We start from the raw sequence: 18,906 nt of genomic DNA on the forward strand, positions 1-18,906 counted from the left end.
ATAAGCCGGACCTCCCAGTCCTCCCAGCTCGAGATGGCGTGCTGTCCCCGCGGAGGAGGGTCAGCAGGGCAGCCGAAAAGGATATGGGAGAGTGTGGCGTGGGGGTCACCACATAGAGAGCATGCAGGGGATGTGCCGCAATAGGGGGATAAAAGCTGAGGGGATGACAGAGAGCGGGTCAGGAGGCGTCTGAAGAGGATCTGTTGGGAGTGCGTAAGAGAGGGGTGGGGAGGAGGGTAAGTCCGACGGTCCAAACGGGGTATTGGCGTGAGCTCCGCAAAGGTGTGCGCCCGCTCCCTCGAGAATCCTGGATCGAGACTGTCCTGAGCCCGGCAAATCAGACCTCGGGCCAATTTATCGGCAGCCTCGTTTCCAAGATTCCCAGAGTTAGCCGGCACCCACTGAAGCTCTACCCTGCGCGGTAAATTTTGGGTAGGGGTGTTCAACAATTGCCAGGCAGGGGCGTGAATCCTGCCCCTGGCAAAGTTGGACAGAGCCGCTTTGGAGTCGCTGAAGATGTATTGGGCGTCCGAATGTGCAAGGGCTAGGGCGATGGCGGTCTCCTCTGCAGAGGTGGCGGTAGAGAGGCTGCCCTGAGCTGCTTTACCTCCTCTCGCAGAGCCTTCACGTCCGGGTCCTGGGAGGTCCTGGTGTTCGTCCCGGCAGCCTTGGAGGCCCATGTTGCAGTAGACGGGAGGGTCGTTTTCAGCGGAGGAAAGTCGTTCTTGTTAGTTTGCAGCGGAGGAAAGTCATCCTTTTTAGGGGGCATTGCCTTCTGGGGCGATGGGTTGCGTGGTTGGGCGGTGCGATTTCTAGCCATGCACGAGCCGGTGCCCGTGAGGTGCTGGCCTCCACAGAGAATGCAGGTCGGGATGCAGGAGGGCACATCTTGCGGTTCATGCTTGTCTCCGCACCGCGGGCAGAGACCAGTCTTGAGGTGCGGGCACATGTCATACCTATGGCCCGGCGGTGCAATGTAGGCTGCGACAGGGTAAGCGGTCTCTTGGAGGACCACTCCCCTGAGCTGGACGAGGTGAAGGGCGGTTGTCTCGTGCGGGGTAGCGACCGTGAAGGTGTTATTCGTAGGGTGGATCCTCAGGTGAATATCCCCGAGGTCACGGCCAGCAGCACTGACTTGCAGGGCTTGCAGGAGTGGCTGCGCCATGGTGCCTTTAAAAGCGAGGCCTCCTCTTGGTCGGTAAACGACCCGTATAGTGCCGGGGGGAGTGAAGCAAGTTGTTTGCTTCGGTGTGCGACTGCGTGCGTCGCGCGCAGCTGTTCTTGTTGAGGCCTGTATGTAGGCTTGAAAGTCGCAGGGGTAGCGGTCGCGGACGCCGTAGGCGTAGATGGAACAGGCGCTGCTTGATGGGATATGGGCAGCGTTCCCGCGCTTGAGATTTCACCCTTGTACGCGCGGAGTATCGGGGTCCACTCACTGGGACGAAGGTCTTCCCTCTGCGCTTGCACCTCCATGGCTGCCGGGGGTAGGTGCGCTGCCGGTGAGTGAGGAACGCAGCGCGCCGGCGAGGCTCGCCTCTATGAGGCGAGGCTTAGCACAGCGGCACAGCAGGCGGGCACGTTTTCACTTGCCAGTTCTTGTAAATAATCGGGCACATCCAAAAGATGATAACGGTTAGGGCCCGTGTACCTTCCTGGATCCGTTGAGGGTCTTGATGGGTCCTTGGGAACATTTAGCTGGGCACAGGAGCCAGAAATTGGCGGAGTCGAGAGACGCGTCCGCTCACTCGGGCCCCTCGGAAGGAAGCTCGTTCTTTAACGTGCACTGACATCGCACAATACACGGGCTAAAGAAATTCGCCTCCATCGAAATTCGACCGCCGCGGTCGAATTTAGAAACAAAGGGCACAATGTTAAATTTTTTCTTCTTTGTATGCATGACCGCGCTCTTGTGCCCTATGTGAAACAACGACGCGAAACCAAAAGTTAGGAGGTAGAAATTGCTTCTAGTCGAAAAAGGCAAAGTGAAGAAAAAGGGAACAAGCCCTTTTATTCGCTGTTGTCTGGCATGCTCAGGAGTGCTACTATTTCTTGACTAATTATTAGCAGCAAATAAAGACGTTCTTATTCTTTTGAGACCCGATAAGAACTCAAATTGTACTCGTACACCATCATGTAAATACTAATAGCGACACTTTTATCGATCTTTCTAAACTCCAATCAGAGCAAGAATACTGGGTTTCTTTCAGATCTCTTTTTATGCAAACCACAGATCCGTTAGCAAGTAAGCAAAAAAAGTTATTCCGCTCAATAGACGGTCACAACTATCAATTTCCTAAAGTCAGCTCTTGCGAACGGTCATGAGATTGATGCTGTAACTTTAATGAAACTGACTTCCAAAACTTGATTGCTACTTCCTTAGCTCTGATCGCGGCGGTGAATGATCCCGTTGCTTCTCATGTACAGCAATCTAGATGTACAATAGTAGGGTATTGTAGTAAGCCCATACGTTCTAAACACGGCGGCTCGTGGTGCGGAGCCAGCGCCACCTTCGGAGTGGGCAACTAAACAAAGACGTAATAATTAAAAAGCAAAAACAAAACAAACTTGACCTTGTAGCGTGCGTGTTCTTTCGGCGGGAAAAGCAAATTTGAAGTTCTCAGCGTTCAGCGCGACCCACGAGACAAGGACGAAGAAAGAAGACACGAGTGCCCACTACCGGCACAATTTTCAGATGTTGTCGTTGTTGTTGTTACCTTCACACCAATTTTCAGATACTCAGCGCTGGTTGCGTTTTCTTCCTTCTCGCCTCCTCCGTTAACGGCGTTAACGTACCAACAGTCCGTGCGTTGGTGCGGTACCAACCGAAGACGAAGACGCCGAGCTGTGCGGACGTGTTCCACATTGGCTCCCGCTTGAGAGCCAATTTTTGGCGGATTTAGTGAATCCTCCGACCTGCCGTTGTTGGGAAAGTCTTAGGAACGCTGCCCCGCACCCTTGGACACAATTTTTGGCAACTCGACGCCTTTTTATCGTGAACTTCATGGACGTCGGGTCCTTGTGCTTGCTTGTTCGAGCCAGCCTCAAAGTACGAGCGATCGACTACACCGCCGAGGGGGACGACATTTCTCCTTCGGAGCTGGAATCTGGGGAATGGAAAATCATTCCTCGCCCACAAGACCGCGCCAGACGCTTGAAGCAAGACGCCGCCAGCCAAGCCGCCGCTGCGAGGACTAATCTGCGGCAAGCCAGCGCTAAGCCTAACTCCGGCGCCCCCGCCAAAAAACACGGAAGCCGGCCCCCACTAAAAGGCGAGTACCGCTACCGTAACTCTCCCTGAGCGACAATAAAATAGTCTGCCGTCCGCGAAGCTACAATTTAAACACCTTTGCAACACATCAACTCGAACTCGCCATGTGCGCGGCAGCCAATTGAGGTTCTGTATCAGGCCGCGCTAACTGAAGACACCGTTTCTGTTAATAAAACGCTCCATCAATAAAACGCTCACCGTGAGCACCCCGGCACGCCAGCGAGCTGCAGCGTATGCCGGAGTCAAGACTTTACAGCTTGAAGCCCAGAATTATGAGTTGGTGACGTAAGTAGCGGCGCCAGACGACTCGGTCCGAGGCGTAATTTACCAAGCGTATGACGGAAGCTCGCCGGAGGAGGCCCGAAAAGGCTTCATGAACCGAAACCCGGGTGTCGTGATCGTCGGCGCTCGTGAAATGGATCATTCAAACACGATCCAGGTCACATTACGAGGGAAGAAAATTCCGAGCCAGATTTACCACTGGGGATCCATCTTTTATGTCGACCGTTACCGTGAACAAGTAGAATCCTCCTACAACTGCAGAAGAGTCGGACATCGAACCGACGTATGCTACCGACCCAAAGCTGACCTTTGCATCCGATGCGGCTAGGACGATACTGCACCTCGTGATGGGGAACCACTCTCAACCACAGCCGACTGCATCGTGTGCCACGGGGCACACCACACCGGGAGCCGAAACTGCAAACAACGCCTCGTGGTCCAGAAACGACAACTAGTTAAGCCTAACAAGGGTGCGACGACGCACCAAGTGGAACATCAGCCGAGATCTAGGCAGCGATCTGCGAGCCGGGCGAGGAACCAAGCAAGGAACCAGGCCATAGACAGATCCAGCTCCTTCCCGCAGCTGACCGGGGTGGCCGATGGAAAGAAGAGCACAAGCTCAAGCCGAGGCAGAAGCAGTAGCTGACCAAACAAAAAGGTGAGCTGGCCAAATTCGGCCTCTTAACAGATGAGCGCTCGGGAGAAGGAACAGAGAAAAATTCCAAAACAATCTAAAAGAGCGGCACGAGGAAAACGCGAGACTAAAGAAATAGATGGCGGAGCTCCATCAACTTGTAATGGCCTCGAGAGAGCAAGCATCACAACCACAACCAAAAGCTGTGCAGACACCTCCGAGAACACACTCTCCCGCGTGCGAAGCTATAGAAACGGAGAAACGCAACTCAGCTAAAAGACCCCGCCCCCCGCGGAGGAAACGTAAAACAAACGAGCTGCCGAAGCCTCTGAGGGCGATGTACCGCAGCCAGCTAAGGCCACAGGAACCCTCAGGGCTGACCTTAACGCACTCACAAAAAGGGTGGATAACATAGTGATCAACGTAGGCAACCTAGAGGTTAGAGTAGGAAATTTAGAGGCTGATGTAGATGCCTTAACAGGGGAATTTGGAAGTTTCAAAACACTAGTAATGACTATGTTCCAGCAAGTGATGAAGAAGCTGACTGCATTGGAGAAAGGCTTACCTTCATTACAGCAAAAAGTGGTTCAAAATTATGTACCTCTCACAAGTCATCCCCAGGATTCTGGACCATACGCCTCGAAAAACCTGTCGCGCCATCTCGCGACAGCCGGCGGCGCGGCGGTGCGTAACTCAATGGCGACGAAAAATAAAAATTGATATTTCGTCGCGCATAACAGTTAGAAATTAGCTCTCTCGCCTAGATGTTAAATGCTTCTTAAAGTTTCATTTAGTCGAGTTTCATCGATGTAGCTTACATATTGCGTTTGCCATGAGCAATGATCTATGACAGCATGGAGCCTATGGCGAGGTCCTGAAAAATACCCCACTTGACTTCAATTTATCGCTCACTACAGCCCTATTTTAAAATATATCGACAAGCTCTAGCAGGTTCACGCAGGGTAATATCCTACCTTTAAGGAAGTATAAGGTATTTTACATTTCAATGGCGTAAAAGTCTTCCTGCGCTATTTCACTGTTGATCATGCATCATCAGCTTTTTCATGAAACGTGTGGCGCCCTCTCTCGGTGCGTTGGAAAGGCACACGTCCCTGCTCGCGGCCGGGCTCGAGTAGCGGAGGCGGCTCGATTCCGGCCGTGCCCTGCTACAGTGTCCCTGCTTTGGTAGGTTGCTTTGGGAGGTTGAGCCTGCCGTACGAATGCGCAGTTTTATCAAAAGTGCCCCCATCGGAGGGAGGCTATGGCCATGGGCTGCTACATAAAATGCTACAAGAAAGCGTGTGCCTTCTATGAGGTATATAGAGGAAATTATAAGAAGACTCTTTTGCTTGACAGGTACATTTTTCATTAAGCGCGTACAGTGACCACACCGGCATAGGTGATAGTGGAATTGCGTACGCAATAACAGTGCAAAGCAATGAAGCTTCTAGGTACTTTCGTTCAAGCAGTGAAATTTGTAATTCCCGGACGCTCATACTTAGAGCTCACTCACCGATACTTGTATATGGTTCTTGCACTGTGCATTCAAAATTGTAAAATCGTGTCTTAATGTCTACATCTCAACACTCATGTTATTAGCCTCAATAGCAGAAAGCTCTTCCAATCTTTTGTCGATGTGGTGCAAGTGCAGCAAGGATGCGTTGCAGTGAATGTTGCATGTGTTGCACATAAGAGGCGGCAAACCTGATGCTGCGTTTTATGCCAGTAGGTTATTTGTCCAATTTAACAATTAGTAGTGTGGTAGTTCACATTTTTGTCTAGGTTGGTAAAGTGCTTCTCACGATTCGATCGTTCGCCGTCGAGAAGGGGCTTACCATTGCTGTATTCGATGCTAGTTTCGGCAGTTCTGTCACAGATGTACGTGAAGGATGAACCGCTAACGAAGACTTCATAGAGTGGCATGCTGGGAACTATTCTGAAGAGTGTGCCATCAGTTCGGCAAGCCAGTAACTACGCCGTTACCCAGAGCAGCAATCAAGAGTCAAACTCTAGTTAAATGTTCTTGATTATAATTTAAATCTGCTAAGAAATGAACAGAAGTTATTGTCGGATAACACGATGTTTAAAAGATTACTGGTTTTCTCCAGTACGGTGACTCGGCGCTCCACCCAACCCGTTTGTGCAATGCGCCGCTAGCGCGATTCATTAGCGACAGGACGCTACATGCTCGCGGCCCTGAATATGCAGTGAATTTACCGTGTTGCGAATATGTGCAACAATACCCATAAGCACTTTCGCACGAGTGGCGCGAACATATTTTTTTTTTTTTGCATAAGCTCCAACCTACCCTCGTTTTTTTTTTCTGCCGCTCTCCTATCTACTTTTCGCTATCCTCTCTCTTTGCTTTTAATTCCACCGGTTGCAGTTCCAGTGCTTGAGGGATTAGATAGCAATCGCTGGGCCGGCAACATTTTTAGCTTCCTTTTTGTATCCTCGTCAGTTGTTGTTGCCTCTGAAGCTGTTGGCAAACTACTACTTCTTGGATGTGTGACTCCCGGGGAGTTAGCGCGGCTTTTTAAGCGCACAAACCGCGGGAGTCAGAAGAGGGAGCCGTTTCCACGGAACGATCCAGCGACTTTAAAATGTGCCATGCATCTCCATGTTCCTGGTGCTGGCTCCCTTCCCCTGTCGAGCGGACGGAGAGAATTTCAAGCCGTGGAGAGAAGGGGTTGGGGGCGATGAAAGAACAACTTAAACCGCGAAGAAAAGTTCGGGGAACCTGAAATAGCTTCAAGCCATGAAGAAAAGAGCCACCGAGAGCCCGGAGATCCTTCCATTGTTATAAACCGGGCCCCCCTTCCAACGCGTACACGATCGCCCGCGCGCTGATGCCGACATCTAGCACGGACGCCTCACCTAGGCTTGCTGGCGTCTCCTGCAGTGCGCATGCGCAGACCGGTTTCGGCTTACGCTAAGAGCGCGGACGCTGAGCGCGTACGCCCAGGAAGGGCCATTCGAGTTGGCGCCTCTAGGCCTTTTTTGGGGTGGGATGACTGTCTTTGAAGTGGCACAGGAGGCCTCCGATAATGATGTCCGGCTTGTGTGTAGTTTGCATCCCTTCCTTTCTAAGAACACTGGCCAAGGTTTCGCAGACACCCTTTACGTACTAACTGCATACGCGTTTTTGCCACCAGCGTGTCCTTAGCATAAGCATATCGAGTTGTTTTCGTTGCATCCTTTTCAGTTTTAGATGATACATCGAGTGAAGAATCTTGGGTATCCATTGCCTAGAAATGTTTTCTTTTGCTGATGATGAGTTTTAATGGCGCACTGGCAACCTCGCACCAAGCGCAATGGGTTGAAGTGTTTTCTTCAACACAATGTTAGGTGGAAGACCATTTTCCGAGCACTTCAACTCAAAGAAACCAAGCGCCAGGCATCGAGAAAACTTCTACCCATTGGAAATCAGTGGGTACACGGCGACACTGCGGAACGAATCACACACCGTCCTCGAGCCGCATGCTCAAAGCGATGTGTCATTCCTGTTGTCGCTGATTTTAAAACAAATATGCAAGAATTGGGAATCGTCTTAACCAAAACTTGTTTGAATTCCACCCTACCCTTAGGGCACAATTTTCAGCACTGTTCCTCCGAAAAAGGCTACGGGAACAAGACGCACAACACGCAGCATCAAACAGATGAAGAACGTGGAGAGGCGGTAACGGAAAGGGCCAAGGATGATTTGAGCAGGTGCATAGGTTCGGAGAAATTCTTTTTCAAGAGCTACACGGGCAGCCGGTAGCAGGGTGGTAAGAGGGAGGAAGAAAAGGACAGTGGGGAGGGGCCTCCTGCTGTGCCTTTGCCTGCCTTTCTTGTTTTTTCTCCTTTTACTTTTCCTCGAATCATGGAGCGCAGTCCATGGTTGCTTTTTGGATGCGCTATGTTTCTGTTCCCTACTGTGCGAAGCACGAGCTGCACGACATAGTCGGCGCCTCTGCGAAAACGGCCCGGAAAGGTCATGGACGCACTCTTGCCTCCAGGCTGTCACAAAAAAAAAACTTACAACCGCTAATGTGTCAGTCCTGGCAAAGGGTTTCTCCACACGCAGACAAAAATCTCCCAAAAAAGACATCAGAATTTCTGCAGAAGATTCTTTACTGCCTTCTGCCAAACTAAGGAATTCCACCAGCCTTGTTAAAAGCACAGCGCATGGCACAGGTAGACAGTGCCACCAAAATCAATTTCGGACGAGTTAGCGTGGTTACGCCAGTTGCAACTAGGAGTGCTAGGACTTCGGTTTTCAGTGCTGTTTCAGTGTTCGGTTCCGTTGCGCATAGATGCAGCTGATGAAGACGACGATATCCAAAATACAGCGCAAGAGACTGGTATTTTATGACGCAGAATGTTCGGCTGCGGCGGTGTGGCAGTACGCCCGTGCGCGTAGGCGCTCCGCCGGTACGCGTAGGATGTGTCCATCGAGGTGGGGCTTTAGATCCTTTACTTCGTTCCTTGTCATGCAACGTGAGTGCACTGTGTTGTTATGGCCTGTGTACTGTACGAAATAAAACCGACCATTGTGAACGCGCGAGACATTTCCGCGACCACATAATTGGTGAAAGCTTCAAAAACCACGTGTTTTCGTCTTGTGTGGCAAGAAACGAATAGAATGCAACAAACTGTCCATTTCTCCAGAGATTTTCTGGCGACGAAAAGCGTCGAGCACGGTGCATTGAGTCTCCAATGCCACTATATCAAAATTAAAAAGAACGCAAAGTAGAGACCAAAAATCACGAGACACGGTTACCACCGCAGAACGCCAGATATCTCATTCTTTATTGCCATTTATTTTCATATTGCTTTGAGTACGCATGGCGTCACTATTCTTTTACTCGTGATGTCACTATGCTCGTAAACCTCTCAGCGGGGAAGCGTGAGCGCGTGCACTGAAAATGCGGACAACTCTTTTTTATGGAGGAAAAACGCTAAGGCGCCCGTGTGCTGTGCGATGTCAGCGCACGTTAAAGATCCCCAGGTGGTCGAAATTATTCCGGAGCCCTCCACTACGGCACCTCTTTATTCCTTTCTTCTTTCACTTCCTCCTTTACCCCTTCCCTTAGGGCGCGGTTCAGGTGTCCGCCGATATGCGAGACAGATACTGCGCCATTTCCTTTCCCGAAACACCAACCAACCAACTCCTTTTCAAAGACAGCTGGCTCACATGATCTTTGCCTCGCGTCACTGCACCCTAGGCCAACCAAACACAAATAACTATTGACAGGGTACTCTTGACGTGCAGCATTCATTTTCTCAGAAGTGAATGGACAACTTGCAGAATTGCTGGCTTAAAGGAAGGTTTCTTCCAACAACCCACTTTAGCAAACCGCGTTTTCACTTCCTGCTCTGCTGACTAACGGGGTTAGAATGAGGAGAGATGAGTCAGTCGTCCTCCACTGTATTCTGTTTCGAAAAGGTGAGGGGGGCTGCCTCCTATCCTGCGGGAACATGAAGCCCCGACGGTCGCCACCAGCTGTAAAAAAGAAGTTGTCGAAAGGTTACAATGATGTTTTCGATCGTTTCAGCGACGGTGGGGGCGCAAAGCGGGCTCTTCCTGAAGCGGCGAGCCGGTGATCACTCTGAGCGGCGCGTGCACTCGCAGTGGTTTGGAGCCTAAGATACGCGTCAAAAATGAGCATATTCTGTTATTCTACAATTTGCGAACAGTCCAAATAGCAAACATGTTGTTTCTGCCAACATGTAATGTGTTCAAAAAGCAGTGAATAAGTTCATTCTGCAGGTTGGTAACGAGTTTCAGCCTAATGACCCGTCTGTTAATCAGCAACATACTCGTTGCTGATTAACACCATGTCGTCAACACCACCACGACACCATGTCGTCAACGCATTCCTGTTCGGAGTTTTGTTCATGCTGCCAACATAGACTATTACAGCTGCATGAAAGCAGTGCAGTGCTTGAACACTTAGCTATAGTATGGTGTATATGGTAATATTTTAAGGTGGGCGTTAGCAGCAAACACATTTTTCATCGAGCTTCAGTCCATTCTGGTCTAGATTAAACACGGCTTTCTGGCCACGACGTGACTGCTAAAGAGCGACATGAATGGCAAGAACTTCACAATGTACATATATTTCTCGGATATAATGCGTAAAGTGGTTGTATAATTGTGAACGCTTCTTGGCAACCGTCGTCTGCTCACTCGATCACAGCGTTTTCCCCCGCCAGTCAAAAACACATTTTCAGCGCTAACTTCGACTGTACTATAAAGCTCGAATGACCCCCTGGCTGCCGCTTCAAACAACAGGACAAAAGCGACAGGAAAGAAGACGAAGACCTAGTGGGTGGCTACGTGTCTGCTTCTAGGTCTGTGTTTTCGCTTTTCGCTGTCTTCTCGCGTGTGGCGTGGGTCGGACAGTGCCCTCCGTGAGACCGAATGCTGACGACGCCCCTGCGGAGAAATTCCCGGCACGGCGGGCGCATTCTCAAGTGAGAAAACCCAACCGGAACCCTCAGGGGCAAGCTAGGCTTAGCTCGGCGCTGCCGAGCGAGGCCGCGCTACGCGTCTGCATGGATTCTGCGTTGTCGACGACGGCTACGCGGATGCCCGCTGTGTTGCCACCTGACGCAGCCTCCACGTCCACGCAATCGTCAGCGCCTCTGGGCCTCCAGCCTGCGCCGTCTTCCGATGCTACGACTTTGGCCTGTGACATGGACTGCTCTACCGCCTCCGTGCCCGTGGCACTCCCTCAAGAAACTGTGCCCGCCGCGCCAGTTCAGTATTCCCACCAAGGGCCGTCACCAGCGTCTGAGCCTTCTCCACAGATGCCTCCCGTGAGTCAAGGCTCTCTACCGCCTGCTGCGAACTCGTTCCGCGTTACCATCAAGCCTACATTGCGCTTTGATATGACTGCCCGGAATGTTCAAGCAACAATTGACCATGCCCTTGGCTCTTCGAACTACTGCGGGTTTGTCGTCCATCGCCCATCGAACACCATCACGGTAAACTTGTCATCCTTGATGGACGCCCAGAAACTTTGCGCAGTTACGCGGATCCCCCTGGATGACAACAAGCATGTCCCGGTGCAAATATATTTTGCATCTGGTCCTGACACACTCCGCTGCATGGTTTATCATGTCGACAGCACGAGCCCTCCCGAGGAGGTGCGCGCAAATATTCGCTGCTCAACTCATGTTGTACTGCAAGCACGGCCTATGGGTCGCCGGGGCTCATACCTGCTCATCCTGCAAGGCCCGTTGACTCTCCCGAAGTACCTTACCTACTACGGTGCGATCGTCAAACCACAGCCTTTCCGACCTCGTCGTATTTTTTGCTATCACTGCCACAAAGAAGGACATATGCAAAATACCTGCCCTAATCCAGCAGCTGTGGCCGACATGAATGAACCAACAGCTCATTGTGCCCTGTGCAAATCGCCGGACCATGACATTCGCTCCCCCGCTTGTCCAAAGAAGAAGCAAGCGAAGGAGTTTCACAAGTCGCCTGCAAAAATAGATGTTCCTACTAGTAATCGCTTTGCAGCTCTCGCATGTGACGACAACGACTTCCCTGAACTTTCTTTATCTGAGCCTGCTGCTCACCATACATCTCCTCGCCAGCGTACATATGCACAAGCGGCTCACCTTCCCGGATCAAATGGTACGCCAAAACGTCCAGTGCATCCATCACATGTGGATACCACAGATGAAGACACAGCTTTAGACAATGCAATCGCGGAGGCTCGCCGCCGACTAGACGAACTCACCCAGCGCCGGGAACAGCGTCGTGCTCAATCCTCTCGAAGAATTCTCATAACTCGGGAGCAATCATCTGAGGAATCACCTAGGGTAAACACTGGCCCACAATCAGGTGCCGACCACCTGTTAGCCGTGACTACCCCGACAGTGGACAAGATATTAGCGCTGATGAAGCAGGTGACATCCCTCATCGTGGAAGCTCTTCGGCCTCGTCATGGATAGCGCATCATCATCGGTGGTGGTGCAGTGGAACTGTCGAGGTTTCGCTAATAAGGCCACTGAAGTGAACATCCGCCTTCGCAACGGAAAGCTGAGGGCATGGGCGTTCCTACTGCAAGAGCATAATGCACTCCCACGCCTTTCAGGTTTCTGCGCATACCATTCACCATCTATCCCTGATCGCCGTTGCACCGCCTCCTCCCTCAGCCCAGGTAAATCTGCAATTTATATTCACAGTTCAGTTCCGCACACACCGCTCGACCTTTCACGGTGGTGCAACACACGCCAAGAGGTTGTCGCCCTTCTCGTAAAACCTGCACGCACACCCCTTATTCTAGTTTCTTTTTATAGTCGTCCTGGCTCCGCATCTCCCAATCAGGGATGGGTTCGTTTTCTACGTTCTACCAACTCGGGTATCCCTATTCTAGTTGGTGGTGACTTCAACGGCGCAAACACTGCGTGGGGTTACCCATCGGATTCCTCAAGGGGTTCACACATCCAAGGGAGCTTTTCAGATCATTCCTTTCAACTTTTAAACCACCCGAATACTTCTACCCGCCCACGAGGTGGCCCGTATTCACCTGATTTGACTTGGTGGTTAGGCCCCGGTAACCCTCGTTGGGCTGTTGATTCTGATACTTGGGGTAGCGATCACAGCCCTATTTTTATCTCCCTCACGCCTACGCGTCTACGTAAAATACGCCGCACTGTACGAATAACATCATGGGACTCTGTACGCGCAGACAATCATTTATCTACATTCAACCACTCTTCAGCATTGTCTACTCTATCTGCTGTTCTCGCTACTCACACTATTACCACTACTGTAAATGAAGGCGACCCAAACCTGGACATACATCTCTTGAATCTGTGGGCTCTTCGCCGCCAGGCGGATCTTTGCGCTACTCGTCACCCCGATGACCCTTCGGCTCTTCCTACTCTTCACCGCGCTACCGCACGGGCGCGGCGCTGTGCAAAGCGGCTAGGCAGGCAACGCTGGGCTGCATGGTGTGCCCGCCTGTCCTCTACGCAGGGCAATCGACATCTTTGGAGAGTGTTTCGCGCCATGGAGCGCCCTTCTCAGGTTGTAGATTACACAGAGAGCATTCGCCTCGCGCTAAATGTGGATGAGGACACATTTGCACAACAAGCGGCCCGTCAATTTTTTCCAAACCATGACTGCACCGCTACGTCTCCACCTGACTTATCGGTAACAGAGCCCCCCGATGGGATTACTTCTGACCTCACCATGACAGAGCTGCTGGCCTCCATTGACCGTTTAAAAACTACTACTACTCCCGGGCACGACGGCATACCTAACTCCTTATTCCGTAACTTGGAAGGGAGGGCTTTGGAAACCCTACTTGATACTTTTAACGAAGTGTGGCTTTCTGGCGTCATGCCGGGAGACTGGAAGCATTCTATTGTGGTTCCAATACCCAAGTCAGGTCAGCCTCCAGCATCTCTCTCGGCCCTTCGTCCCATTTCCCTTACCCCTACCATCTGCAAGCCCTATGAAAACATTCTAGCCGCACGCTTATCATGGTGGCTGGAATCCCATGATTGTTACCCAGATTCCCAAATTGGTTTCCGCCCACAAATTGCAACGGAGGACGGCCTTGCTACTTTGGCTGCTGACGTGCTAGACCACTCTCCGCAGAGTCACCTTGTACGAACCGTAATCGCTACAGACATAACAAAGGCATATGATAACATCCTTCACTCTGTCATTCTTGCCTCCCTTCAAACTCTTGGTCTCCCTCACCGGTTCCTCCTCTCCATTCACGCCTTTTTAGCAAATCGAACCTTCAGCGTGCGTGTCCACGGAAAGCCCTTTGGTAATTTCACTTCCAATAGAGGAGTGCCGCAGGGCTCCGTTCTCGCCCCCACATTATTTAATGTGGCTTTAATCCCTCTTGTTCGAGCCCTAGAGACCATCCCTTCTATCCGCGTGCTTGCATATGCCGATGATATCACCTTGTGGTGCTGTCATCCAGATGCGTCTATTCATCAGTCGGTCCTTCAACACGCGCTGGATGTATTGACATCTCGCCTTCCACCTCTGGGTCTAACACTCTCTCCTACTAAATCATGTTTCATTCGAATTGGAAATAAAGCCGCCTTACGGAAAGCTCCCCCTTTAAATTTTACGGTACATAATTCTCCGATTCCTCAGGTAGAAACTTCGTATTCTTGGTCTTCTCCTCCATACATCTGGGACTGGCACCCCGTGGCTGACAGCCACCCGTAAATCGGCTCACGCTACTCTAGGTCTGATTCGTGGCATAGCTATGCGCTCTGGTGGCGCACGTGCTCATACGGCCCGCCAGCTTGTGCGCTCTATCCTTCAGCCACGGATAGTATATCAGGCTCAATTTCAACGTCTCACCCGCAGACAGTGGGACTCCCTTCAAGCTATCAATCGTGAGGCTATGCGCGTCATAACATATCTGCCTCGTTTAACACCCATACCTGTGCTACAGGAGTTCGCCCAACTTAATACACTCAGTGAAATCATCCACCAACGGGTGGAAAATAGAGCTCGAAAACAGTCTCTCAAACTTCATCGTTTAAAGACACTTCCACCGTGGTCCTATTGCCAGCTCACTGACAATCGCCCCACTGTTTCCCCGTCGGTATCAGCAGCGTATCTGCCTGAAGGGTGCATATTATACACGGATGCATCTCATTCTGTAGAGAGGGGAGTTACTGCTGTGTATAGTCCATCTCATCCGCATCTCAACTCTCGCGCGACGTATACTGCGGATACGTGCACTCCCCTGGCATTGGAACTTCAAGCCATTTACAATGCCATTGCTTCCCTTCCGCTCGTTCCAACATTCAATACAGTTAACATTTACACCGACTCCCGCGCCGCCCTTAAACAGCTGAAGGCTGTTCGACGAACGTTCCAGATTTCACAATCTATTCATGTGCTCTGCGCAAAGTATCCATGTCCTGTGCGCATACACTGGATTCGCGGCCATGCCCAGGATCCACATAACATTCAAGCGGATGCTATGACTCATCTTCATACATTAGACGATCCGCCACCTTCCCCTATTCCCCCAGATCCGTTCCTGTCCCACGTTTCCGATTCCGAAGTTCTGCGCCAGCGAACACGCGCTCTAATTCCTCCGTGTTCGCACCCTCTCCCCCGTAGTCTTACTCGGCAGGAGGAGGTATCCGTGCGCCGGATTCGGGCAGGGGCGGCTCTGACACCATCTGTCCGTCATCGGTGGCTTGCCAAAGATCTGCCACAACCTGACAGGTGCCCTCACTGTGGCGCTGCACCGGGCATATGTGATGTGCGGCACTTGCTGTGGACGTGCCCAGCGACGGCTGCTATCAGAAAACGGCTCCTCAGGGAGGTGGGCCTGCGGTGGAACCGCGAAAGTGACTTCGTGAAGTGGACAATGGACAACCGTTTCATTAACAACCTCTGCGACTACCTCAGCGCAACGGTTCTTCACTCCTTCTTTTAACTTTCAATCCCGTGCATTCCTTCCCCCCCCCCCTTTCCTTTTTCAACTTATGCCTCATGGCACACTTCTCGAATAAAAAAAACAGCTACGTTGCCTCTTGTTTTACCGCATATATGCGACCAACGTACGCTGCAGATGGACTATATATAGTCGGAAATTAGTCTGCAGTAAAGCTACGCGCACATTCAGGGCCACCGAACAGATTTCCTCCGCGAGAAAATGTAGACCACTTGTAAAACTTTTCTGTTTACCTAAACAAGCAGTCAATCAACGTCGAAATTGTAGGCTCAAGGATTTTGATGTTTCTGGCTGTTTGATGCAGTCCAACATTAAAAAGTTGATTTTGATCACTGCTGTAATATTACGCTGCGGAATGGCCATTGTTACCAACTGCTGATTTTTTTTTCAATGGTATCCTTATAAGGCCAGCACACAATAAATACACATACCGCATTTACGCGGGTAAGGGCCGCACTCGTGTAGGCACGAAACATAGCGTTAGACTGTCTGGGTCATTAAAGTAGTTTATTTACGCTTTCGGATAAGTGCCGAAAGAAAAACAAAGTTAACGCGCAAAATAATTACGCTTCAAAGTGTTTGTTCATCGCACTTCACCATGCTAAGTTCGCAAGTTCCAACGACGCGGTTTTTGCGCGCGCGGCACTTGCGAACTAGCGATTCCATGCGAATATCGATAAAGATTTATTTGTGGCCTGTAAAGCAGCCAAACTCAAGCATAGGATAGTATTAATGACCAAGAATCAATTACTGCTGCTTATCTAGACTCTACGTTGTGACACCTTTGGTGTGATTTTTAAAGAAGCCGCTTTGCTTCCATAAAGACTCACGCTATGGCATCGGCGCCATCACCGCCTCATCCGCAGTACCGTACTACCGCCGCGCCACCTCTAAGAGCTAGAATGACCGAATTCTCTTGACGAGTACCTATCTCGACCCGCTTCTCACATCCTTTCAACGTCTACTCTCTCATACAGATAAAGGGACCTCTCCAAACTCATTTTTCGTACAAGAATGCGAGATTGCCGTCTGTAAACGAGGGTTTTTGGCTGGCAAACTGTAGAGGACGCTCGATATTCTGCAAGTGTGCTCCAAGGGCCGCTTTTGGGTGCACGCGCCCAAAGTCGGCGCTCTTAACATACGACAGAACCGGTCTACGTATGCCCACTGCTGGAGACGCCGTCCAAATACATCGGCGCCAGCTCACGGGCGCTCGAGCACGTGTTGGAAGCAGGGTCCGGTTAACGGCAGTCGGAGTACAGCGGCGCTCTCGGGGGACTTTTCTTCATGGCTTGCAGGTCTTCCAGGTTCCCAGAACTTCTCTTCGCGGTTTAAGTTGTCCGTTCAGCGCCCCTCAACCTCTTTTCTTCACGCCTCGAAATTCTTTCCGTCCGCACAAAGAAGCACCAGAGTATAACACAGTTTTTTCTACCTCTTTCATTTCATTTCCCCATTCTGCCTGCTATCCTGCTATCCGCTGCCCCAGCTCAGGTGCTTCAGTATCGATGGCATATGCCGGGGCTAGCAAAAATATTTTCCTTCCTTTTCGTCATTATTTCAATAAAACCACCACTACTACTACACGCCTCTGACGCCGTTCTGTTCTCCTCAGTACTCAATCCACATGGTCTTGGCCCGCCTTCGCGGCGTGTATTGGCGCCTGAGAAATGGCTGTTGGACAGACTAAGAGAGGAGGAAAAAAGCCAGTGACTTTTGTTCTTTCAAAGCGAGAACCTTATAGGGTGTGCGAGTATCGCATTTTTGCCTGCGAACTGAATAGTTTCGAATTATTATTAATATAGGCAAAGAAAAAATACATGTTGCTGGTAACGACTGAAATGCGCTAACAGACGGGACAGAAAAGAAGAACACATACACATGCGATGGTGTCTGTATTCTCTTCCGTACCGTTGATGCTGTCCAGTCGTTTGCGTCAACATTCACCAACCAGCCCGACCTAGCCCTCTTCAGTGAACAAAATATCGACAGTCAAAAAAAGTTTTTCGCACAACAGAACAAAGAAATATGTATCAGACCATAACTTTATTTTGGTCGTTATTGTGGGGGGATTCACTCGTTTGGTTTTACGAGGTTTAACGTCCCAAACTCCGGGAAATCAGCTTCGAAGGCGCAGCAAAGGTGTCTGCATTGGTGGAAGGGGTGGGTGGACAATTTTCAATTCTCAGAAAATAAGAATGGTTTAGCCGGGGCGAACACATGTGCATGTGCATGGAAGAAACACACGCCAGAAGTGGAAACGTTTTGCATTCCATACGTGAAAGGCGTGAGCGAGACGCTGGCACGCATTCTCGGTAAAGAAGGGTGCTAACAACGCACAGTCTATTGAGTGGCTTTACGACTACCACCATCGGACGCCTTCTCCCCCCCCCCCCCCAAACGGCCGTCACCCAAAAGAAAGGGCCCAAGAGGTTGTACACCAAGTGTCCTGCTCGGTCTTCCCGGAATCGTACATAGGGGAAACGAAGAACTTCGCCGAAATAATGAGGAAACACAAAGCGGACGTCCGACAAATGAACCGTGACCGCAGCGCTGCGGCCGAACATTGCGAGGCATGCGACCACCGAATGGACGTTGACGGCACTAATGTACTGGAAACCGAAGCTAACCCGCACAGGAGGCTTCTACTTGAGTCGTGGCACATCCAACACACAGGGAAGAATGTTAATCGCTCCCTGGGGACACTTCCCGCTTCTTACATCCATGGTTTGCAGCCACTGACCCGGATGTCTTCAACACGAGGGCTTAAAAAGCCGAGGTTCGAACCATCCGAGGGTTTGTCGACAGCCCGGCGCCGAGATGCGGCGATTTCCCTGTTAATCCCCGTCAGCAGGAAGCGTGCATGGCGAGGCAAGCGGGCGTAGACCGGCAAAGGCAAAGACCGAGCCAGAGGAAAGGAGCCAAGACGTTTTCCCGAAACCGCCCGCCCCCCTTCGCCCGTCTAAGGAAACCACCGCAGTGATAGCGTAGCATAGCGCATGGTCAGCGCGGACGCGGCAAGCAGACGCCGCGTCTAAGCCGCGACGGCGTCGAAGTCAGAGGATGGGGCATACCAACGGGTCCCGAGAAGCGGGCCTGCTTAACGAAACGCTGAAGCGTGTTCAGAGGCAGCAACGACAGGCTGGCGCCTCTTTCCAGATTTTGCGGGGACGCCTGTCAACAGTCGTCCCGAAGACGAGTAGTCTACTATTCGCAGCGGTAGCGATCGGTTGAATATCGGTAATTGGCGTAAAGCTGGGAGCCGCATGGGA

Source organism: Amblyomma americanum, chromosome 1 (assembly GCF_052857255.1).
Source record: "Amblyomma americanum isolate KBUSLIRL-KWMA chromosome 1, ASM5285725v1, whole genome shotgun sequence".
In the NCBI taxonomy this organism is placed as follows: Eukaryota; Metazoa; Arthropoda; class Arachnida; order Ixodida; family Ixodidae; genus Amblyomma; species Amblyomma americanum.